We start from the raw sequence: 25,730 nt of genomic DNA on the forward strand, positions 1-25,730 counted from the left end.
ATGAAGCGGCGCCCCCCCATGACCCGAGCCATCCGATGTAGAACATGGCAACCGAGGCTCACGCCTCAAACATGCTTCCTCCACTACAAATTCATGCTCAGAACCTACAACCTCACCCTCCACCACACCAAGCAAGTCTACTTCACCCCCCTTGTCTCCTCACTATCGCACAACCCTAAACGGCTCTTTGATACTTTTCACTCCCTTCTCGCCTCTAAACCACAGTCCCCTGTGACGGATCTCAGTGCTGTAGAGTTGGCTGCTTACTTCAAAGAGAAAATTGATGACATCCGTCAGGAAATAACTTCCCAATCCCAGACTAGCCCTGACCCTAGTCTTGTCAGCACTGCATCTAGCTCCTGCTCACTGTCTGTACTCAAACCAACGACGGAGGAAGTCTCCAAATTGCTCTTCTCTGCTTGCCCCACCACCTGCGCTAGCAACCCTCTCCCCTCACATCTCCTCCACCTCCCCCCAGTGGTCATCTCCCATCTTACCACTATATTCAACCTCTCTCTGACCTCTGGCATCTTTCCCTCTTCTTTCAAACACGCCATCATATCCCCACTGCTAAAGAAGCTGAATCTTGATGTGACTGATGCTGCCAACTACCAACCCATCTCTAATCTCCCCTTCATCTCCAAACTACCAGAACGCCTAGTTTCCTCCCGTCTTGTAAGCTATCTATCAGAGAACTCTCTCCTAGACCCCCTACAGTCTAGCTTCCGAACCCAAACACTCGACAGAAACTCCAATGACCTACTGATAGCCAAATCGAGGGGCGATTACTCCCTACTGATCCTCCTCGGCCTCTCCGCAGCATTTGACACTGTTGACCGTAAACTCCTCCTCAGTATGCTTCGCTCCATCGGCCTAAAGGACACTGCTCTCTCCTGTTTCTCCTCCTACCTATCTGACCGCTCTTTCAGTCTCCTTTGGTGGCTCTCCCTCCCCTTCTCTTCCCCTTGCTGTTGGGGGTCCCCCAGGGCTCCGTCCTCGGCCCCCTCCTTTTCTCTATTTACACAGCCCCTATTGGACAAACCATCAGGAGATTTGGCCTCCAATACCACCTGTATGCTGACGACAGCCAGCTATACCTCCTTCCCGTGACATCTCTACACCTTTCCTCCAAAACATCACCAACTGTCTGTCCGCTGTCTCTAACACTATGTCCTCTCTCTACCTAAAACTAAACCTCTCTAAAACTGACTTACTGGTATTTCCACCCTCCACTAACTGACCTCATCCTGACATCACAATCTCAGTGTGTGGTGCCACCAAAACTCCTAGACAACATGCTGCCTTGGGGTCATAATCGATTCTGATCTATCACTTACCCCCTACATCCAATGTCTCGCCCGAACATGTCAGCTGCACCTCAAGAACATCACAAAAATCCGCTCTTTTCTCACTGTAGACATGCTAAAAACGCTTATTGTTGCCTCATCCACTCTCAGCTCGATTATTGTAACTCATTGCTGATCGGCCTCCCCTGCACCAGAGTCTACCCTCTCCAATCCATCCTGAATGCGGCAGCCAGGCTCATCTTCCTGTCCAGACGCTATATGGACACCTCTGGCCTTTGCCGGTCACTGCACTGGCTGCCCATTAAATACAGAATTCAATTTAAACTCACTACCTTCATCCACAAAGCCCTCCACAGTGCAGCGCCCCCCTATATTGCCTTCCTCATCTCAATCCATCACCCAGTCTGGGCTCTCCGCTCTGCTAACAAAACCAGACTGAGCGCCCCTTTAATTCGAACTTCTCATTCCCGCCTCCAAGACTTCTCCAGAGCAGCACCAGTCCTCTGGAACGCACTACCAAAGGCTACCCGAGCAATCCAGGACTCGCAGAACTTCAGGCATGCTCTAAAAACGCACCTCTTCAGGGAGGCATACCGCATACCCTAAACAAACCACTCTATACTCTGCCTGATAACATGCAGCCATCATAAACCGCTCCTGTAGTCATACCGATTCTGCAAACACACGGCCAAATGTCTGACCATTCTCTGTGTATAGCATCCCTCACTCTCCACCTCGCCATACAGTGCACATCTCCAGCCCTTCACCCTCTGTATCACCCCATTACTTGTAGTATGTAAGCTCGTTGGAGCAGGACCCTCACTCCTACTGTTTCCATCAACTGATTATGTAACTGTGGTTCTGTAATTCTTGTATTTTTTTGTCTTTCAGTATTTCCCCTGTATATGTAAACGCTGCGGAATATGTATTATTATTATATGTGACTTTAGTTTCCTTTACTTCATGTTCAGCTGCTGCTTTTGCAGTTACCTTGTTTCCTTGCTACCTGCTCGTGTTTTCCGTTTGTGTATCCATCTGTCTGTCACTCTCGTGAGTCTGCCTCTCTGTTCATCCCTGGCAGTTTGTACCTCCTTTGTTCCTGTATGTCCCGGTATTGTTCTGTCGTTTATTTTTATAAGGTTCTCTGTCCTGCAAGGGTCAGTCAGCAACTAAAAGAAGACCGTGGGGTCGTTCTTATCGGGACGAGTGCTCCGCTTATAGGCAGGGGTCTCCCCTCCTGGTTATTAGTTCAGGGCAAGATACCTTCCCTAGTTTCCATCTGCATGAGGGGTTCGTAAAACAGGTATCTTACCTTCCACGTTGGTGTCGGCTGTCAACAGTGCTGGACTGGATCATCACTTACCCGGTAGGTTAACACAGTGGTTCCACGTCCATAGTCCTTACAATAACTGTGTTTGGCTTTGTTAGCCCCCCTTTTCTGTTTTATCTGGAGACTTATTTGTTGTATAGAAAATTGTGTGAAATTACAATAAAGCAGAGTCAGCACTTGGAACACCTTGTCATGTGTGTAGCTTTTGTTTTCTTAGAGGTCATACCAACTACATTTTATATGGCACCCACAGTATATTGAACAGCACTAATTGCACTAATAAAAATAACAATCTTCATGTGTATAGCACCAACTTGTTCCGTAGCACTTTCAAGCAAGGAAGAACATAGACAATACAACAATTACATGTGATATACAATCAGTTTGAAGTCAATGAGGTGGGGGTGATACAGGAGGATGTAAGGCATGGGGAACACAGGAGGTATGGGAATTACATGTGTAAATCGCTTATTAGGAGGTAAACGGGGTAGGGCAATAAGGGGGTGTAGGGGTAGAGATCATGTGCAATAAGCAGGGTGGAAGGTGTGCGGAGCCGTGGGGAGGGGCAGGGGGACTAAGTCAGGTTTGGTTTGCCTCCCTGTAGCGGTGTGTTTTTAAGGCGCGTCTGAAATTTGATGCATCGGGAATTATCCGGATGCCTTGAGATAGAGCAATTAAGGGGATGGGTGCTGTTCTGGTAAAGTCCTTTAGGTGAGCATGTGAGGTTTGTATTAGAGGGGTGTTTAGTTTGAGCGTGTTTGCGGTCAGGGTGTGCAGGCTGGGTGGTGCATGGACAAGATGGAAGCAATGTACAGTGTGGCACCATGGAGAGCTTTGTGGGTGATGGAGAGGAGTTTAAATTTAGTTCTGCAGTGGATAGTCAGCCAATCAGTGACTGGCATAGTGCAGGGGTGTCTGAAAAACGTCTGGACAGTAAAATCAGCCTAGCTGCCGTGTTTAGTATGAATTGGAGGGGGAAGAGTTTGGTACAGAGAAGGCCAATGAATAGCGAGTTGCAGTAGTCAAGTTGGGAGTGGATTTGGGCGACAACTTTAGAGTGTCTGTAGTCAGGAACGATCGAATTTTAGCAATATTTCTGAAGTGCATGTGGCATGTTTGGGCCAGAGATTGGATGTGGGGGGTAAAGGAGAGGTCATAGCCCAGTGTGACCGCAAAGCAGTGGGCATACTGTCTGGGGGTTATGATGGTGCCAGACACTGGAATGGAGATGTTGAGGGGAGGTCAGTTGGAAGGCAGAAAGATGAGAAGGTTAGTTTTAGAGAGGTTAAGTTTGAGAAAAAGGGAGGACATAGTGTAAGAGAAAGCAGACACACAGTTGGTGATATTTTGGAATGGTTCAGAGATCTCACGGGAGAAGGTGTATAGTTGGGTGTCGTCAGAGTTTAGATGGTATTGGCGGCCAAATTTTCAGATGGTTTGTCCAATTGGGGCTGTGTAGATAGAGAAGAGAAGGGGACCAAGGACTGAGCCCTGAGTACCCCGACAGTGAGAGGAAGCGGAGAGGAAATGGAGCCAGCAAAGGAGATACTGAAAGAGCTGTCAGAGAACTAGGAGGAGAACCAGGAGAGCGCAGTGTCCTTTAGACCAATAGAGCCGAGAATAGTGAGAAGGTGGTCATGGTCGACAGTGTCAAATGCAGCAGAGAGGTCAAGGAGGATTAGTAGGGAGTAGTCGCCTCTAAACTTTGCTGTCATCAGGTCATTTGATACTTTTGTGAGGGCGATTTCAGTTGAGTGTAGAGGGTGGAAATTGGACTGGAGGAGGTCTAGGAGAGAGCTATCGGGGAGAAATCATGTGAGGCGGGAGTAAGCAAGGTATTCTAGTAATCTGGAGATGAAGGGGAGGTTTAAGACAGGTCGGTAGTTGGCAGCGTCAGTCAGGTCAAGGGCTTGTTTTTTTAGCAGAGGGGATATGATAGAGTGTTTGAATGAGGAGGGAAAAGTGCCAGAGGTTAGGGAGAGGTTATAAATGGTGGTGAAGTGGGTAATGACAGCTGGGGAAAGGAACCGGAGGAGGTGAAAGGGTCACTAGCACAGGTGTTGGGGCAACTGGCAGAGAGCAGCCTGGAGACTTCTTCCTGTGTCGTTGGTTCGAACATTGAGAGTGGATGGCTGATGGATGCACTGCAGAGGGGACTGGGATTGGGGCTAGCAGTACCGTTTTCTGAGATTTCTGTTGATTTTTTCTTTGAAATAGGTGGCTAGTTCTCTAGCACTAAGATCCGTCATGGGGGCCTGTTCTTAGGGGCTGAAGAGGGAGAGGAAGGTGCCGAAGAGTCGTTTAGAGTTGTGGGATAGTGAGGGGACAAGGGAGGTAAAATAAACTTGTTTGGCGTGGTGAAGGGCTGTGTTATAAGTTTTAAACATGACTTTGAAATGGAGGAAGTCTGTGGGCAGCTTTGATTTTCTTCACAGCCGTTCGGCGCACCTAGAGCACCGCCAGATGAAGCGCATTTGGCACGTGATCCAAGGTTGCCATGGTCTGTGGTTGACAGCACATCTGAGGGTGGTGTTGTAGCGTTCAGCTGCCAGGTTAGGGCAGGAGAAGAGAGAGAGCGGACAGGGAGGACTGGATGGTCTCGGAGAAATGATGGGCGTGGATGGTCTCAAGGTTCGTAGAGGTGCAATAGATGTGAGGGTCATTGGTAATGCAAGGGTGCCTGATGGAGAAAGATAGGAGGTTGGGAGTAAAGTGGGAGGCAAAGCAGAGGCGAAGGAAGATTAAATCGAGAGTGTTGTCATCTCTGTGAGTGGTGGAGTCTGAGAGTCATGTTAGGCCAAGGGAGGAGGTGAGCGTTAAAAGTCAGGAGGCAGATGAAGAGCTGGGCATGAGGGTCTGGCCCTTAACAGGGCAGTGTTTCTCAACTCCAGTCCTTAGGATCCCAAACAGGTCGTTTTCTAGATATCCTCAGTATTGCACAGGTGATGTAATTATTGTTAGTGCCTCTGACATTGCCACAGGTGTTTTTACTATAGGAATAGCAGAGGGTAGGAATAACAGAGAAAGAAAGGTGCAGTACAGAGAATGTACAGCCCTCCGTACCTGCTGATGGACCAGAGGAGAAACCATCTAATAAACCTCTCAGAGGAGGAGGGGGACTGAGGGAAATACCAACATGCATCTATATGGGTGCCAACAGCATCAGGAAACCCCTCACAGAGTGTCAGCAGCAACCTGCATAGGAGCCGAGCGACCAGTCAGCCTTCAGATCGTGGCTAACGTACCGAAACACCGTTTTGGCCAACAAGCCGCAGTATATACATTATACACACATATATAGTCCCCCACATGTACATTACACACACGCTCGGCTCCGCTCCTCCGTCGCCCACGCGCGCGGCTCCTCTCCTCCGTCGCCCACGCGCGCGGCTCCGCTCCTCCGTCGCCCACGCGCGCGGCTCCACTCCTCCGTCTCGCACTCGCTCGGCTCCGCTCCCCTGTTACACACTCTCTCGGCTCCGATCCCCTGTCACACACTCACTTGGCTTTGCTCCTGCATCTCACACACACTCGGCTCCGCTCTTCCGTCTCCCACACACTCGGCTCCGCTCTTCCATCTCTCACACACTCGGCTCCGCTCCTCCGTCTCGCACACTCTCAGCTCTACACCCGTGACTTACACTCACTTGGCGCAACTCATTCGGCTCACACACGCTCGGCTCTGCTCCATCCACTCTCTGAATACATCCTAACACAGCAGAGTCCTGCATCCACTGAGCGGAGAGACCTGGTCATGTGACCCCTTGTCTTCTCCCACACACTGATCACATGATGGTGACATCATCACAGGTCCTGTAAGCACAGAACAACCCCAGGGCTCCTGTCCGGCTGCAGGTGGAGGTATGTGGGGGTCACAGCTTCCCCTTGTGGAGACCCCGGGTAGGTGCAGGAGATTAGCGGCTATGTAACGCTCCTCTGGGGAGTCTGGGATGTACATAGGAGATGATACAAGGCCTCTATAGCATCATAAATCCCCCTGGTTAGCCCCTTCTTGCTCCGGGGCTTACATGTACACCCTGGGTGATGTTCTCATCCAGCTGGCCTCCCGCTGCAGCAGGCAGGATCGGTGAGAACATCAATGCCAGCAGTTAACTCCTTACATGACACAATCAATGTTGATCGCGGCATTTGAAAGTCCCCCATGGGAGAATCATGTAAACGTGGAGGGCGAGTGGGTTGCCATGGCATATGGTGACCCATGCTGTGGGTGCACACAGACTTCCCAGAGCGGAGTTGTACCTGCCTGTGACTATGAAAAAAGGCCAGTCTGACTCGGGCATGCAGTGTGGGCCAAAGCCAACCTGCATTTGATCTCACGTTAGCTTAGCTATCCGGGGCACTGCAATGGGATTTATTTATGTACTGTTGGTGGCTTCCTGGGACCCACCCATGCTGTGGGTGCACACAGACTTCCCATAGCGGACTTGTACCTGCCTGTGACTATTAAAAAAACCCAGTCTGACTCGGGCATGCAGTGTGGGCCGAAGCCAACTTGTATTTGATCTCACATTAGGTCAGCTATCGGGGGCACTGCAATGGGATTTATGTACCGTCGGTGGGTTCCAGGTAGCCACCCATGCTGTGGGTGCACACAGACTTCCCATAGCGGAGTTGTACCTACCTGTGACTATGAAAAAGGGCCAGACTGACTAGGGCATGCAGTGTGGGCCTAAGCCAACCTGTACTTTATCTCACGTTAGCTCAGCTATCTGGGGCACTGCATTGGGACAAACAGTGGAGTCCGTTCTAGGCCTGCGATTGCTGAGGGTTTGTGCAGAGGCCCATGTCCTGGGTGCTGTGAAAGTCCACTTTCTCCCTACAATTGCTGAAGCGGTTGGCCGAAGCCTATGTCCGGGGGGGGGGGGAACTGCAACTGCGCCAGGTTGGGGCTGTGCAACTTTTTCCTGGCTAATCCAGTCATTGGAGCGGTGAAAGGAAAGGTAACTGATTTACTGAGCCCGTCGCAGATGAACTAGCATCGAAGTCCGCTTCATGCCCGCGTTTGCTGAGGATATGGGCTGAGGTATATGTCCCGGGGGAAGTGCAAGTACACCAGGTTGGGGCTGTGGAGCTTTTTCCTGCTAATCCAGTCATTGGAGCGGTGAAAGGAAAGCTAACTGATTTAATGAGCCCGTTGCAGATGAACTAGCATCGAAGTCCGCTTCATGCCTAAGATTGCTGAAGCTGTGGGCCAAGGCCTATGTTGTCGGCGCGGTGCAAGTCTGCCTCGTTTGGCCGCTCTGATTTATTTATTGTTCATGTCTTGGGTTGCCTAGGACCCACCTATGCTGTTAGTGCACACTTAGTTCCTATCGCAGTGTTTGACCTGTCTTGCACAAAGACACTGACTGACTTGGGTGGGAGGCAGAGTGCAGATGGCTTTCCCCTTGCGGTGTCAATTGAGCTATGCGACACCTAGACAGAATGAATACTGTGTGGGCATATAGAGTTCCCATAGCTATTTAACTCATACCCACGTTTGCAGCTCCTGACGGAGGTGGCACAAGATTGGAATGAAGATCAAACGTCAATTTCTCATTGATTCTCAACAGCATTGTGGGCTATCCCTCGCCCTTTTTAAAGAGGGTCGCTGCCTGGCCCTGCCAACCCTCTGCAGTGTGTGCCTCCGGTTCCTCCTCATGGCAGACGCACTTATAAATAGACATGAGGGTGGTGTGGCTATGCAGCCAGCGTGTGGCATGAGGGCAGCTGAAGGCTGCGCAGGGACACTTTTGTGTGCGCTGCGGACGCAGGGTCGTGCGGGGGGGTTGGGCAGCATGTAACTCAAGAGAAGAGGCAGCGGTGTGTCCCGCAGGCTGTGCTTGCGCTTGGTTGGAGGTAGTGTGGTGCTTAGCTAAGGTGTGCCTTGCATAAATGAAAACCTTAGCGAGCATCGGCGATATACAAAAATGCTCGAGTCGCCCATTGACTTCATTGGGGTTTGTTACTCGAAACGAACCCTCGAGCATCGCAGAAAGCATTTTGGTGCTCGCTCATCTCTATTATTCAACTTATTTGGAACAATATAAGACATCATCGGTGTAATAGGCTAGTCCACAGCATCCTACCTCCATAAGCAGAAAATGAGATCATAATATCACTGCAAAAACACAACAAAAAGACAGCAAAAACAATATATATATTCCTTTCCTTTCTTCCCCTCTCCCTTTTTCTTCCTTCTCCTTCATTTCTTTCTCCTTCCTTTTCTTTGCCCTTTCCTTCTACTTCCCTTTACTTCTTTAATATACATATGCAATAGATCAGTTCTATAGTCCATTCCTGTAGGATACCTTTTGTCTAATTTGAGGATTCAGAATGCCTCTCTTTTTAGAACTTTCTTCTTCATATTGCCTCCTCTGTTTATCCCTGTCACTGCTTCTATGCTTTAGAACATGATTGAATCAAGATTACCATTATGGCAAACCAAAAGGTGTTTGACTACACAGAACTGTTATTTTTATTATTGATATCTCTACAATGTTCCATGATCCTGGTTTTTTATTTCTTCGTGGTACAGCCTGCATAAACTTTGGCGCAACATAAATAGTATCAGAGTTAATTAAAGAATTAATTTTATATTCCGTTTTTCTATCTGTTCCAAAATTGCATTTTGTTTTGATGGCAAACTTACATGCTCCGCACCTGACTCCCCAACATCAGAAGAAGCCGTTTTGCGACAGCAAGCATCGTGAACGACTGGTCTTTTCTAAATGACTATGTGATAGTTTATTTGCTAGATTTCTGTTACGCCCTGGCACACGTTGTACACCCCCTTCCAAAATAGATTTTAATGTCATATCCTGTTTTAAGATGGGAAGGTATGCAAAAAATATATTTTTTAATTTAACTGAACTAGTCTATGAATCTGCAATTGTTTATTATTCTGCTTGTCCCTTAACAGATCGGTTCTATCCACCGATTGGACCCTTTTCCTTGACCTTTCCAGCATCCATTTTTGTACCCTCTTTCCTCCAATCTTTCACATATTTCACTTTCTGAGACTGTGTGTAATCTTTTCTCTTAGTGCAGAAAAGTTTGGCTCTCGCTAGCTCCCCCACTGGTATTGCTTCCATCGTATGCATGGGATGGCAACTATTGGCACGTAATATGGTATTACCTGAATTGGGTTTTCTATAAAGAGATATTATTGTATTCCCCGTCTCTCCCTCCACTCTCATTTACTTTCAGAACACCATGGACCTACTGAACAAACTGTCAACCATAAGTCCGCTCCCAGAGGGTGCCATCCTGGCCACTATAGATTTGGTGTCCTTATATTCCAATATCCCAGACAAAAATGGACTGCCTGCCTGCCAAGCACACCTTGAGGCCAATGGGGTTACCTCTGAGTCAGTGTAACAACTCACAAGATTCATATTCACACACAATTATTTCTCATTTGACAAAGAGATATTTCTGCAACCCACTGGGACCGCCAGGGCCAGTAAAATGGCACCACAATATGCCAACCTTTTCATGGCAAAACTGAAGAGTGACATTTTGGCCTCCTGCCCCAACAAACCATTGGCCTACTTCCGGTACATTGATGACATCATAATCATCTGGACCAACACCGAACAAGAACTAATACCATTTCATGAGAGATTCAATGCATTTCATACCACCATAAACCTGAGATTAAGCTACTCATATACAGAAATCAACTTTTTGGACACCACCATAAAAATTTTGAACAACTTTATACAGACATCCCTATACCGGAAACCGATTAATGGGCCCACATACCTCAGATGAGACAGTTTCCATCCTAAGCACAACAAAAAGTCCATCATCTATAAGCAGGCCATCAAATACAACCGGATCTGCTCCAACCCAACAGACAGAGAGGAACATTTACACAATCTTAAAAAGACAGATGCTGGTGTGGTGACTATGATGTCACTTTGTGGGAAGGTCTTTTGCTTTGGGTCAGCGTCGATCAAGTGATCAATGCTGTAAAGCACAACGTGCATTCCACCCTCCTCTCTCATTCATAAAATTATTGAAACGTAACGAGCGTCCCAGTTGTTAAACATATGGGCGTCATTGTACTAACCACATCGGTTCTGCGAGGTAATTAAAATCTGTATAAAAACACCTTATACAATGTCCAATGATCTGGTATATATATATATTGTAGGCAGTTAAAGGGTGATGTTGTGGATGGAGTATATCTCCCTCCCAGGCTCTTAGTCTGGACAGGGTGGCGGTCCAGTTCACAACTTCACCCTAGTCCTTAGGAAGCTCAGCTGTAGGCACTGACCCCATTACTGGGGCATAACAGGCTGCAGCTCCCAAGGAGTCAGTGCTTGACAGCCTGAGGAGGAAACCCTCTGAGCACCCTGCGTGGTGCAGCATTTTCATCTGTTCTACTGCATGGACTTTTGTGTTGCTGTTTTGTTGCCTGGAGCATACTATAAAAATAAAGACTGAAGAAAGTTTTTATGCACTTTTGAGTCTAGTGTGTCATTACTGCCCCCACCCCCTGGAGAACATTGTTACTATATATATGTATATATATATATATATATATATATATATATATATATATAAACAAAACATAGGAATACATAGGAATTCAAATAAAATAATTTCATCTGAGGAAACATCATACTAAAACATTATAATACATACATTCTACAATTTTCTTCTATTAAAATCATTTCTTAAGAACATGAATTTAAAAAATGCAATAGATTACTTTTATTATACAGACAAGTAGCTAACAACGCTTCTTCTCTAATGTACAAATTTTAGTTTTACTTCATATACAGAGTTGTGTCTTTATTCTTCTTCTTCTAATACTTTTTCCAGAGTTTCATTTAGCCTGTGTGCGGCCAATGTCTTTAACTGGTGACTCCAGAACATTTCCTTCCTTCGTAGCTGGTTAATGATTTGGATGGGATATGTTGTAGTGGGTGACAGCCATGGGTTTCTGCAAAGTGTCGGGATTCACTATGTTTCAGAAATGTATTTTTTATATCAAACCTGTGTTTCGCAATGTGTGTTCTCAAAGCATTTTTTGTTCTCCCCACATATTTTATGCCACAAGTAAATTCTAACAGATAGATAACTAATTTAGCTTCACAATTTAGTTTACATTTTACTTTAATTGATTCTCCTTTCTCTCCCCTATTAATCTCCTTTCTTCCGTGCATTATATGTTGACAGCATCCCCACTTCTTGCCACATCTGTATGCTCCTAGGCTGTAGGTCTTAAATAGATTGGTCTTTTCATTTTTAGTTCTTTTAGTCGCCGGATGAGAAGGGGCTACGATATTTTCTATGGTTTTGTTCTTTCTAAAGATGACTCTGGGGTTCCTGTTTATGGAGTCAATGACACTTTAAAAAAGAACTATTAATATTCACAGCAATGAGGCATACACCTATATATAGTAGATCACACATATATAGCGCCATACATGGACATTACACACATATATCCATCGCTTTCTCACCGTGCACACGCTAAAACCGCTCACTGTTGCCCTCATCCACTCTCGGCTCGATTATCGCTGGTGATTGGCCTCCCCTGCGCCAGACTCTCCCCTCTCCGATCCATCCTAAATACGGCAGCCAGGCTCATCTTCCTGTCCAGCCCCTAATCTGACACCGATACCCTCATCCACAAAGCTCTCCACAGCACCGCGCTGCCCTACATTGCCTCCCTCATCTCAATTCACCACCCAGCCACAGCGCTGCACTCCGCTAACAAGATCAGATTAAGCTCCCCTTTAATTTGAACCTTTAATTCTTGCCTCCAAGACTTCTGCAGAGCAGCAGCGGTCCTCTGGAAGGCGCTACCCAAAACTATCTGTGCCAACTCTGATACATAATTTCAGGCGTGCTCTAAAAACGCACCTCTACAGGGGGGCATACCATATTCCCTAAACCAAACCCCTTTGTACTCGCCTGATAACATGCTCCCTGACCTACTGACTGCAATCCCTAGCTGTAATTAACCGCCCCCTGCAGTCATATTGATTCGGCCACTATACGGCTTATGTCTGACCATTGTCCATGTGTATAGTATCCCTCACACACACGCTCAGCTCCGCTCCTCCGTCTCGCACACGCTCGGCTCCGCTCCTCCCTCTCGCACACGCTCGGCTCCGCTCCTCCCTCTCGCACACGCTCGGCTCCGCTCCTCCCTCTCGCACACGCTCGGCTCCGCTCCTCCCTCTCGCACACGCTCGGCTCCGCTCCTCCCTCTCGCACACGCTCGGCTCCGCTCCTCCCTCTCGCACACGCTCGGCTCCGCTCCTCCGTCTCGCACACGCTCGGCTCCGCTCCTCCGTCTCGCACACGCTCGGCTCCGCTCCTCCGTCTCGCACACGCTCGGCTCCGCTCCTCCGTCTCGCACACGCTCGGCTCGAATCCTCCGTCTCGCACACGCTCGGCTCGAATCCTCCGTCTCACACACGCTCGGCTCTGCTCCATCCACTGTCTGAATACATCCTGATGGGACAGATAACCTGCAGGTCACACAGCAGAGTCCTGCATCCACTGAGCGGAGAGACCTGGTCATGTGACCCCTTGTCTCCTCCATATAATACAATTCTGGGCAGCACTACTCCACTCAACCCACAGGGTGGGACCAACCTTGTGCACGCCACAGAAGGGATCTGGATCCTGAGACCCCAAAGTAGTGCAAACAGAAGAGAAGAATTTGTGGCAGCAAGCAGCGATGCAGTAAAAACTTCTTCCTTTATTACTCCATACACATACGACGTTTCGATCAACACAGTGATCTTTGTCAAGTATACATACACCATTAGTTACAGACTTTTTATAGTGCAACACCAATTAAAACCACAAGAAACAGCTGAACAGTACCTAATCCGCATGTGCTCACGTCCTCCACGGCTCACAATGCTTCCGGTTTATCTTCTGTGTAAGTGCACCTGTGCATAATTAGTCTGCTATCACGAGACTACGGAGAGCAGAGGGAATTGTGAAAGACCAAGTGTGCTTGCATCTAGAGTCCTCCGTCAACACTGATAAAGTAATTAAGTTCCGTTTAGTGCTGGGAACTCCAGAGATCAAATGCGCATATGCTAATGATTCTGTTGATACAAGTAGTCATAGCAACCCTGCTAGATCACGGAACAACAGTGTTAAGTTCCGTTTAGGGCTGGGAACTACAGAGATCAAATGCGCGTGTGCTAAAGATTCTGTTGATACAAGTAGTCATAGCAACCCTGCCAGGTCACGGAACACCAGTATAGAGTGACTCACCACACTTTATGTATATACCATGCTAATTGTAAGCAAGCTTACAAGGAGAGCTTGCTAGGATCCATTAAATAGATATATAGCATATATTAATTGCACAGTAATGTATACATACGATAGTGGTGATAAATGGGCTTAATAAACCTAGTAGTAATTTTAATAATAACCTTTTACTCCAAGGATTTGGAAAGTAAAAAATATGACATAATATACAACCCAATCTTAAAAAGGATCGTCATAAATCAATCGTCAATGATCTGCCCAATCACACACTTATCGTTCTTTGCAGTGCATATCTTCAACAGAAAACCATAGGTCCAATACTTAGGATATAATCTCCCCAACAATTATAACCCATAGTAATAGTTTCTCCCACATATGCTAGGCCTGATTGCTCCATTATTTGTTGTTCTGCTTCCATTTATATTATTTTCTTCAAAAAGCCTTTCTCTTCTGGTGCATTCATGTGTGCCCAGTATGGGTCATAAATAAATATTACTGCATGAGGTGGTTGTGTATGTACTATTACTATGGGTTATAATTGTTGGGGAGATTATATCCTAAGTATTGGACCTATGGTTTTCTGTTGAAGATATGCACTGCAAAGAACGATAAGTGTGTGATTGGGCAGATCATTGACGATTGATTTATGACGATCCTTTTTAAGATTGGGTTGTATATTATGTCATATTTTTTACTTTCCAAATCCTTGGAGTAAAAGGTTATTATTAAAATTACTACTAGGTTTATTAAGCCCATTTATCACCACTATCGTATGTATACATTACTGTGCAATTAATATATGCTATATATCTATTTAATGGATCCTAGCAAGCTCTCCTTGTAAGCTTGCTTACAATTAGCATGGTATATACATAAAGTGTGGTGAGTCACTCTATACTGGTGTTCCGTGACCTGGCAGGGTTGCTATGACTACTTGTATCAACAGAATCATTAGCATATGCGCATTTGATCTCTGGAGTTCCCAGCACTAAACGGAACTTAATTACTTTATCAGTGTTGACGGAGGACTCTAGATGCAAGCACACTTGGTCTTTCACAATTCCCTCTGCCCTCCGTAGTCTCGTGATAGCAGACTAATTATGCACAGGTGCACTTACACAGAAGATAAACCGGAAGCATTGTGAGCCGTGGAGGACGTGAGCACATGCGGATTAGGTACTGTTCAGCTGTTTCTTGTGGTTTTAATTGGTGTTGCACTATAAAAAGTCTGTAACTAATGGTGTATGTATACTTGACAAAGATCACTGTGTTGATCGAAACGTCGTATGTGTAAGGAGTAATAAAGGAAGAAGTTTTTACTGCATCGCTGCTTGCTGCCACAAATTCTTCTCTTCTGTTTGCACCCCTTGTCTCCTCCCACACACTGATCACATGACGATGACATCATCACAGGTCCTGTAAGCACAGCACAACCCCACGGCTCCTGTCCGGCTGCAGGTAATAATAATAATCTTTATATAACTCCAACTTAGTCCGAAAACAGAGCAGTACAGATACCAAAGACAAGGATACTAAAACCACGGTTACATAGTAATCAGCTGATGGAGACAGTAGGGGTGAGGGGCTCCAAGGAGCTTACATACTACAAGTAATGGGGGGATACAGAAGGTAGAGGGGCTTTAGATCTGCATGGTATGGGGGGGGGGGGGAGTGAGGGATACTATTGTTAGCGAAATTTCGCTACTTATATGTTTTTGGGTAACCAAATTGGAGATGTAAGATTGAGTATGAGCTCATACAAAAGAAACACCAGGACACGTGTGTGTGCTATGTATCCATCAGACGTGTGTGTGCTATGTATCCATCAGCGATCTCCCCCGGCCTCTTGCCAAAGCAGGGGTATTTATTGCTTTCTAACAAAGGAAATCAGTTATTCAAATTCAGTTCAAAATCTCTTGTGCTGATAGGTCCATTTCTCCGGAAGTTATTCGTGAGGTAGATTATGATGTCATCCATCTGGGAGGAGCTTCGGTGAGCGCGCTCAGTTCATTCTTGGATTTAGCCTCATGAGAAGAACATCCTGTTTCTCCTCTCTGTTTGTCAAGGACAAAGACATTCCTGTGTCATGTGTTTTCAATTGGACCCCCGGTGATGCTGCTGCTACATAAGCTGATTAACCCTTATATCTACTTCCTGAGTTAAGGAACCTACTATTGAGTATATAGCTATATGTGTGTATATATACTAGTATATTGGAGTATATATTTTATATTCGTTTAATCCGTCAAAAATAGAAAAACATGCATATATATATATAATAATAATAGCATGGAACTTTTTATTCCGCTCACAATATACACATAGACAATGGTCAGGCCGTATAGTGACTGCAGGGGGCGGTTGGTTACAGCTAGGGATTGCAGTCAGTAGGTCAGGGAGTCTGTTATCAGGGGGGTACAGAGGGGTTTGTTTAGGGTATGCGGTATGCCCCCCTGAAGAGGTGCGTTTTTAGAGCATGCATGACGTTTTGTGTGTCTGGGATTGCTTTGGTAGTGCGTTCCAGAGGACTGGTGCTGCTCTGGAGAAGTCTTGGAGGCAGGAGATAGAGGTTTGGGTTAAAGGTGCACTCAATCTGATTTCATTAGTGGAGCGGACGGCATGGACTGGATGGTGGATTGAGATGAGGGAGACAATATAGGGGGCGCTGCGCTGTGGAGGGCTTTGTGGATGAAGGTAGTGAGTTTGAATTGAATTCTATATTTGACAGGCAGCCAGTGCAGTGACCGGCACAGGCCAGAGGCGTCAGATTAGCGGCTGGACAGGAAGATGAGCCTGGCTGCCGCATTTAGGATGGATCGGATAGGGGAGAGTCTGGTGCAGGGGAGGCCGATCAGCAATGAGTTGCAATAATCGAGCTGGGAGTGGATGAGGGCAACAGTGAGCGTTTTTAGCATGTGCATGGTGAGAAGAGGGCCAATTCTTGTGATGTTCTTGAGGTGCAGGTGACACGCTCAGACCAAAGATTTGTTATAGCGGGTAAAGCCGAGATCAAGTCGGAATATAACCCCAAGACAGCAGGCATGTGGGGAGCTATGGTGCCACACACTGAGATTGAGACATTAGGACGAGGTTGGTTAGCAGAAGGCGGAGACACCAGTAGGTCAGTTTGTTGAGAGGTTCAGTTTTAGGCGTCTTTCACATAAGCGCATATTGGCCGTCCGTTTTCATGGCCAACCGATATGCGCTGTGATCTGATGCATTGGATTCCAGTGCATTAGATCACATGGGAGTATTTCTGAGAAGTAAAAACGCCCGGCCAAGCCAATATAGCACTGGCGTTTTTACGTCGAGCCCAAAAGATAGTCCTGGAACTATCTTTTGGGGTGGAATATGTTGGCCGCTGCATGGGCTCCTTTGTCAGCTGATGGCAGCGACCGTAGGTGGGAGGGAGTTTAGCAGCGTGGCTGCTAAACTTCCTCCCTCCGTTCTCCTCCCCACCTGTGCAGGCTCAACTCTAGTTCCTCCCCGCTTGTTCTGTGCAATAGGAGGGGGTGGGGTGGAGCTAAGTGTCCGCCCTCTCCACGCCCCTTGTACATAGCCATCAATGGGAGGGGGCGGGGTGGGCCAGAGCTTAGATCCGCCACTGTCCCTCCCATTGCACAGAACGAGCGGGGAGAAACAAGAGGTGAGCCTGCAATGGGGAGGGAGGGGAAATGGGCGATGGCCTGGTGAGCTCGGCACATTTGCAACGGCCTCACCAGGCCATATGATTGGGTGCACAAACCTTTGATTTGTGTACCCATTCATTAGACTTTTCACTCCCAACGTAGCGTATATCGGCTTGCTATGGAAACGGCCGGCCCATATGTGCTCCTGTGAAAGAAGCCTTAGGTTGAGAGGACAAAGTATTAGAGACAACGGACAGACAGAGGAATGTTGCTGTGATGTCACAGGCGGAGGTACTGGTAGCCAAATCTTCTGATGGTTTGCCCATTAGGGGCTGTGTAGACGGACAATACTGAGCACTGGGGGACCCCAACAGCAAGGGGAAGACAAGAGAAGGTAGAGCCAGAAGGACAACAGCCACACCTAAAGTAGTAGTTGCTTGAGTAGCTGCAGTGCTGGCGCAAACTAATGCCCAACTCGAGAATCAACACACTTGATAAGCCGCTGCTCAACTAGCTCAGATGCTGGAGCAAAGGAACGGCCGACTCCAGAATCAGCGCAAGCGACAAGTAGCCACTCGTATTGTAGAAACTAATGAAGCAAAGCATGCCCGACATTCTTCAGACCGAGAGAGACATTCAATTTTGAGAAGAACAGCTTGGAAATTCTTGGAGGGGGGGAACTTTTAAATACAATGCAAACAATAACTACGAGTGTCACCCTCAGCTTTCTATTGGCAGAATGAACAAACCATGTTTATATTGCAATGCTCTAAAGTGGCCCCAGGAGACCCCTGGACTATGTTGCCATGGTGGAAAAGTTTTACTATCAACGCTTAGAACACTTTGTAGACCACTACAGACTTTTATATCAGGATCATCTTCCAGGATCTAAACATTTCCTGGAAAATATGAGAAAGTACAACTTATGTTTTCAAATGACATGATTTGGCCTGACAAAGGAATTGAGCAACGGCAGATTTCGGTCAACATTTTAAAGTCGAATTGCAAATTTATCAACATGTTGGTTCACTACTACTTGAATCAAATGAGAAACACAAGTTCCTGCAGACCTACTTTATGGGGGACGAACAGCAGCAAGCCGAACAATGCTGCAAGAACATCCCAGCCACTAGAGAAGATATTGCCTTATCACTGCAGCGAATGCTGCACGAGAATAACAGCTATGTTCATAGTTTTATATCAGCGCTACAGCGAATGCCCTGTGATGCATTTAAGGTAGTTATTCGGGCGGACAAAATACCTTCTGGTCAACATAAAGGATGTTTTAATGCGTCAACAAGTGATGAAGTAGCTATTGCTATCACTGGGAATGAGATTGGCAATTATTTTGGAAAAATACAATAGTCAGTTGCAACGAGTGGCTGCAGGACCCTCTCATTTTTTGCCATGGAGAGGATGGCTTGTGTTGACAGACAGCAGCTTCTAAAAGCTTCAGAAAGGGAGAACCATGTAAATGTGGAGGGACAATGGGTTGCCATGGCAAATAAATGCGTCAATAGCGTCCGGGTCTGTGATCACTAGGATAAGCTATGATGCATTGCAGTACAGCAGTGTATTATCAGAGCGATCATAGCCTCACTGGTCCAATTTCCCTCCAGGGACATAAATATATATGTTATCAAGTTAAAAAGTTATCATGTCATTTATGCTGCATGATTAACTCCTACACATACAGTTCCGCCCCTCCATCTCGTATGGGAAAGATTATTGTACAAATTGTTAAACAGCATGTATGCAAGTACTTGGATGAGAATGGATTAATTAACCAGAGCCAGCATGGGTTTGTAATAAACAAGTCATGTCAGTCAAATCTAATATCTTTCTATGACAGAATCACCGACTGAGTTGATCAGAGAAATGCGGTGGATATAGTATATCTTGACTTTAGTAAAGCATTTGACAAAGTATCTCATACTATACTTATTGAAAAAATGACCAAATATGGGATTGACAAGGCAACTGTTAGGTGGATTCAGAACGGCCTACATGATTCCACTCAAAGAGAAGTCATAAATGCCTACGCGTTCAAGTGGAAGAATGTTTTGAGTCGGGTATCACAAGACTGTGTCCTAGGCCCAGCGTTCAACATTTTATTAATGATTTAGATAAGGGAATTGAGGGAAAAACATATTGAGTTTTCAAACGACACAAAGGCAGGAACAATGGCTTAACATTGGAGAAGAGAGGATTCAAAAAGATCTGGACAAACTTTAACAGCGGGCGGCGACTTACAGAATGGTATTTAACAGGGAGAAATGCAAAGTCCTACATCTGAGCAAGAAACATGTAAAAAAAACATACAGAATGGGAGGAATTGGGCTAAGCAACAGCACATGTGAAAAAGACTTGGGTATACTAATAGATCATAGATTGAACATGAGTCAACAATGTGATGCAGCAGCCAAAAAGGCAAACACAATTCTGGGATGTATTAAGAGAAGCATAGAGTCTAGATCACATGAGGTAATTATCCCCTCTACTTATTTAGACCTCATCTGGAATACTGTGTCCAGTTTTTGGCACCACAAATTTAAAAAGACATAGACAAACTGGAGCAAATTCAGAGAAGTCACCAAGATGGTGAGCGGTCTGCAAATCATGTCCTATGAGGAATGGTTAAAGGACTCGGGAGTATTTAGCTTGCAAAAAAGAAGGCTGAGAGGAGACTTAATAGCTGTCTACAAATATCTGAAGGGCTGTCACCATGCAGAGGGATCAGCCCTATTCTTATCTGCACAAGGAAAGACTAGAAGCAATGGGATGAAACTGAAAGGGGGGAGACAGATTAGATATAAAAAAAAATGTTTCTTAAACGAGGGTAATTAATCCAAGAGGAAAACAAATACTCTGCAGCATATTCTCCCATAACGAAAAGACAAGCAGCTTCGTTTTGACCTCCACCGTCTTTTTCAAGCTTGATCACATGACCAGATGTCTACGCAGAGACCTGCATACACTGAGCGTAGAGACCGGGTCATGTGATCCCTTTTCTCCTCCCAAACAGGTGACTGATCAGATGATAGTGTCATCATCGCAGGTCATGTAGGCACAGATTACTTCCATGTCCCCTGTCCGGCTCTGCAGTTGGAGTTTTGGGGGTCCCAGCTTCTCATTGTGTAGACACCAGGGAGGCGGCAGGAGATTATCGACCATGTAGTGCTACTTTGGAAAGTTTGGAAACAAACAAAATTAAAAAAGAAAAAGTTCTAGCACTCTAGAGGTTGCGTAGATGACTTATGTCCAAAAGAAGGTAGCATGCAGAGAAAAACAATGGCACTTATGTTTTTTTTTGGGGGGGGGGATCCAAGATTAAGAACACCCCCACTTGTGCTTTAAAATAGTCACTGGAGAGGATAAGGCCCATGATCCCAAATTGGATACTATTTTATTGCTAGAATATACATACAGAAATAAAAGTCTTGCAACACATTTCGAAGGAGGTTCTCTTTTTATCAAGCGTAAAGGAGAAGGACACTCAATTTATAAAGTACATGGTCTCTTGTCTACTGATTAGTGTGTTTGCAATCTACCTCCAAAATGCTCAACTGGGTGTGTAATTCCTGACAATTTGGGCATGGCTAAACTCAGAAGGTAGTGATGCTCAATCACATTGCCTGGAGCACAAAAATTGCACTCGATTGGCCAGAAGCTCAGAAGAGCAGTCAAATTGTCCCGCCAAAATGACCATTTTGGCACATGGTTTTCCACCATTTGGGCGTGCAAATGCCAAAAGAGTGCCGCTATCTGCGTCGCTGGAGCGCACGTTCTTGTTGCCCAGCAACTGGAAATGGTTGGTGGATCAACAGTGTTACATTGCCCATATGAAAATTATAAGACTAAATTAAAAAATCATAATATGAGTAAAGAAGTAGGACTTAATTCACCATAAATACATAGAGGGACATAAAAATATATAAACAGTTAAGTTTTTTGTTTTTTTTCAATAGCATGTTACTGGATTGTAGGTGGGATTATGATGAGAATACACTGTAATGTATAAACTGAGTAACTAAATAGATAAATGAGTATGGTGAAGATTATATGGGCGACATATGTGATGGAAACAGGAGGGGTTGAACCAGAGATTCACACAGACCGCCCAGGGGGGTAACGAGATTAGCGCCGTTTGGGTTGTTTAAAAATGGGTTGTTGAAATTTAAAATAATGAATAATAGTAAGAAATGTATAAATTAAAATGTGTGGTCTGCTTAAAGTTTGAATATTAATCATTTTGACATTAGCTCAAAATGCAAGATGTTGGTTATTACACCCCATGGTAGAAAAGCTCTTGAACAGGAAGACATTTCTATTAAAACATTGAAATACAAATTATATAGATTAAACCAAAACATAAAGTAAATATGAAGTTATTTATCGTAAAAAGGTAACCCGAAATTTAAAACCTCAAAATTTTGTGCGCCTATGTGCGCAAAAAAAATGCACTCCACGGATGTACAAAATGCGCGTGACCGAAGCCCCGTGCATTCTTATACATGTGAGCAAAAAAGTGTGTGGAGCAGCTGTGCTTGTAGAAGCGCAGCTGCTTCATGAAGGTCCCCCCATCACTGAACACTGTGACAGCACTGTCAAAGTGTTCAGTGATGATGGAACTCCTTGCAGGGATGAAAGAATCCCCTGCTACAGCTGTGACAGCTTTGGCAGAGGAGCGCTATACCATCCAATTGCTTTCAATGGGACCGGCGCTGCTGCTGCCCCATAGAAGGCAATGAGATGAAGGCAACCCCTGCTGCAATTCATTTTCAGGATGGGGGGGAGCTTGAAATATAAGCCCTACCCTAAAAATAATCCCTAGCTGTGAAAAAAATAAATAAATTAACCCACCTAGAAGCAATGTCTGGCTCTTCTCCCCATCCCTAGAAATCTGCACCTGCCTTCTGGTGGCCAGGTATTGAAAAATCTCTGCCTCCATAAAGTGCTGCCTCCAATCAGAGGCAGCACTCAGCCATTCATTGAATGACAGCTGAGCAGTGCCTCTGTTTGGTCAGAGCGCTCAGTCAATCAGAGGCAGTGCTCAATGATTCATTGAATTCACAGCTAGGGATGATTTTCGGGATAGGGCTTATATTTCAAGCCCCCCAAAAGAATAATCGCAGCAGGCGTTACTGTCATCCCACTGCTGTCAATGGGGTGGCTGTCAATGGGGTGTCCTCGCTGCAGATCCCTCATCACTGAACACTGTGACAGTGCTGTTACAGTGTTCAGTGATGAGAGGACTCCTCGCGGGGCTTAACAGATTTTGCATTAGTACCCATATACAGAAAGTTCCCCTCTCCATCTATTATTTCACATGTTACCTGTGGTAGTTTATGTTCTTTGTTCCACTATGTAAACATAGCCCAGGAACTTAATGCTTTTTTTTTTCTATCCGCCCTCCAAACAAAGTCCCCTAATCCCCTGTCACTGCTGTCTTTACGCGCAGCACGGAGTTTACCGTCACGCATTTAAAGCACGCCTGTCCTATCTTTTGTAGGTACGAGTATTTTGAGCCTCTAAAAAATGGAAATGTGAGCACTTCATAGGAAACCAATGGTTCTAACAGATGTGATTTTTTTGCGCACATAGGTGCGCAAAAAACAAAATGCTCATTTGACGCAGCCTGAGGTGTAAGTGTTCTCATCCGGAAAATAGAAAACATTTAATTTCTCCTTAATGTCAAAAATTCCCCTTGAGGAATCTTTTCCAGTGGTGTCAAATGCATGTAGGTGGGGTCACTATCATGGTGGCCGAGAAAATGTTTAGAGGCCCCATGCTTCGTGAACCCCATCTGGATATTCCAGCGATAGTGGTTTGCTCTAGTTTTCAGCAAGTAGGCAATCCAGCAAGTAGATGTAGGTCAAACCACAATTCATAAAGTCCCTAAGGGGTATTGATTTAATTGTCCTGTATCAATTTCCTTCCAGTTATGATAAATGTTAGAGCAACACTTACAACCCCCGTATCCCACACTTAAAGGAGTCTTTTAATGATGGGCCCATGGCTGATCGAATACTGTGGAGAGCGCTCTGTTTGCAATGGTGAAGAGAAGGTTCCAAAATAGCAGCCTATGGTTTCTACGGAAGACCACCGATGGATGTTCTGGAATTTTAGTAACTAAGAGAGGATACCCCCATGGAGTTTCCCACTTTTTGCTCAAAATATTCTTCAATAGGGAATGTTGGGAGTTACATTGGGTTCTAAACTATATTTTTTGTTTAATATAGCCATGTTGATGTTAACATAATGTTATAGCTTTTGAAAAGTGGAAATAACCCCCCACCCCCCACCCCCCCCAAAAAAAATAGTTGATCCCTACTGTATCTTATTGGCTCTATACAGACTGTTGTTTTTCACATCTTGATTTCCCTTCATCATTGACGCTCCAAGATGATCTGTATTTATTATTAATTCTCGTGATCCCATGTGAGAGAACTTGGGAAGTCAACTGTGTAAGGTTTAGATTTAATGCTTTATACGCAGTGTTCAGTAGTGAGGGGACTCCATTAGGGGATGAAGAAATTACAAAAGTTACATGTGGGGGTGGGGTTGATACAAAAGGTACAGGGAGAGGAGGTGGAGCAAGGGGGAACACAGCAATGTGACGATAATATGTGATATACAGTATTTTTCGGACACAAACGGGGTAGGGGTAATATAGGAGGTCTGGGACAGGAAGTGTACATGATGGGCAAAAGTGGATAGCCATAGGAATAGACAGAGGGCATATTGTGGGGATGGGGGACTAGATCATTGGTATGCTTCTATGAAGAGGTGTGTCTTTACGGTACATCAGAAGCTCTGTGTGTCAGGGATTGTCCGAATGTTGGGGGGTAGAGCATTCCAGAGGATCGGTGCTGCTGTAGAGGAATCTTGGAGGCGAGCATGTGAAGTTAGAAATAGAGAGGTGTTTAGTCTGAGTGTGTTGGCAGAACGGAGCGCGTGGGTGAGTTATGCATGGACAGGAGGGAAGCGATGTACAGTGGAGCGCATCATGGAGAGATATAACACAGTAGCATATTAGATATTTAATGGGATTTTGTCACAAAAACAAAAATTCTAGCTGCTGGATCCCCCCTTAAATTAATAAAGCATTCTTGCCTCTCCTCAGCCCTGAATGGAAGTTAGTTTACTGCTGCTTCCAATCAGAGGTTGTACTCCTTGCATCAGTGCTAATATTCTGGGTGGTATGATGCCAGGAGTTTGGGACAGTGTTGCTGCAGACTCTGATTGGCTGCAGCAGTCACCCGACTTTCTCCAAGCCGTACAACCCCAGGCCAGTGCTGGGGCAATGGTAGCCATTTACCTGCATTCCAGGGGGCTGACGATTGGTGAGTATAATGTATTTTGTATTTTACGTGGGGTGCAGAAGTTGGTAAAAACAAATTTTTGTGACAACCCCCCTTAAAGGCAAGTTTCAGCTGAGGATATTACGGACACATTTCCTCGTCTGTGATACGGACGTGTGTTCCAGTCCAACCACGGGTTTTACTGACCAGAATTCAAAGCATCATAGGTCCCAATAATCCTCTGAGTTCGGGTCAATAAATCTTGCGGTAAAAATCCCATTATTGTGTTTATCATCTTTAGGGTACACGCACAACGACGTTTTTTCATTCATTTTCAGATCCATTCATTTGATAGGGGTAAATTCACATAGACTTTTTTGTTTATTCGGATGAATAGTCCAAGAAAAAAAATAGCAGCATGTCCCGTTCTTGTCCGAATCTCAGCTGATAATAGTACATCACTATGTAGTGTCCCGCACATCGGATGCACATGGGTGGGATGACCAAGTGTTGACTGATCACTGTTACGTCTGAGAATCTCGGGCACAACTTTTTAAATGTCTGTACTTATGTATCTTTAGACCGCACTTATATTGGCGCATGCAAGACTGATCCAATACTGAACTTTTAATATGCATTCTTGCATGTTGGTGCAATGTGTGTTTTGTGAAAAAAAAAGGCATCGCTGCACATGAGATTTTCACGTGTGTTAAATAGCATGTTGTTCAAATAGTAAAATAGAAAAACGGAACATTTACGGTGCACTCGCATAAACACCGTACAGCATGCGATTGTGGTGCAATTTTTTTTTTGTTATAAAGAAAATAATAAGCAGTATCACCCAAAAATAGGACATTCTGCCATCAGTTCAAGAGAAAAATGGCTCATGTAAATTAACCCA

The 25,730-nt window shown here is 45.4% G+C and overlaps 1 protein-coding gene across 1 annotated transcript in view; it reads left to right on the top strand.

Moving 5' to 3' along the window:
- LOC136624354 (zinc finger protein 300-like) overlaps positions 1-25,730 on the top strand; it is a 253,017-nt gene that overhangs the window by 220,323 nt on the left and 6,964 nt on the right. The window lies entirely within an intron of this gene.

Source organism: Eleutherodactylus coqui, chromosome 4, assembly GCF_035609145.1.
Source record: "Eleutherodactylus coqui strain aEleCoq1 chromosome 4, aEleCoq1.hap1, whole genome shotgun sequence".
Lineage (NCBI taxonomy): Eukaryota > Metazoa > Chordata > Amphibia > Anura > Eleutherodactylidae > Eleutherodactylus > Eleutherodactylus coqui.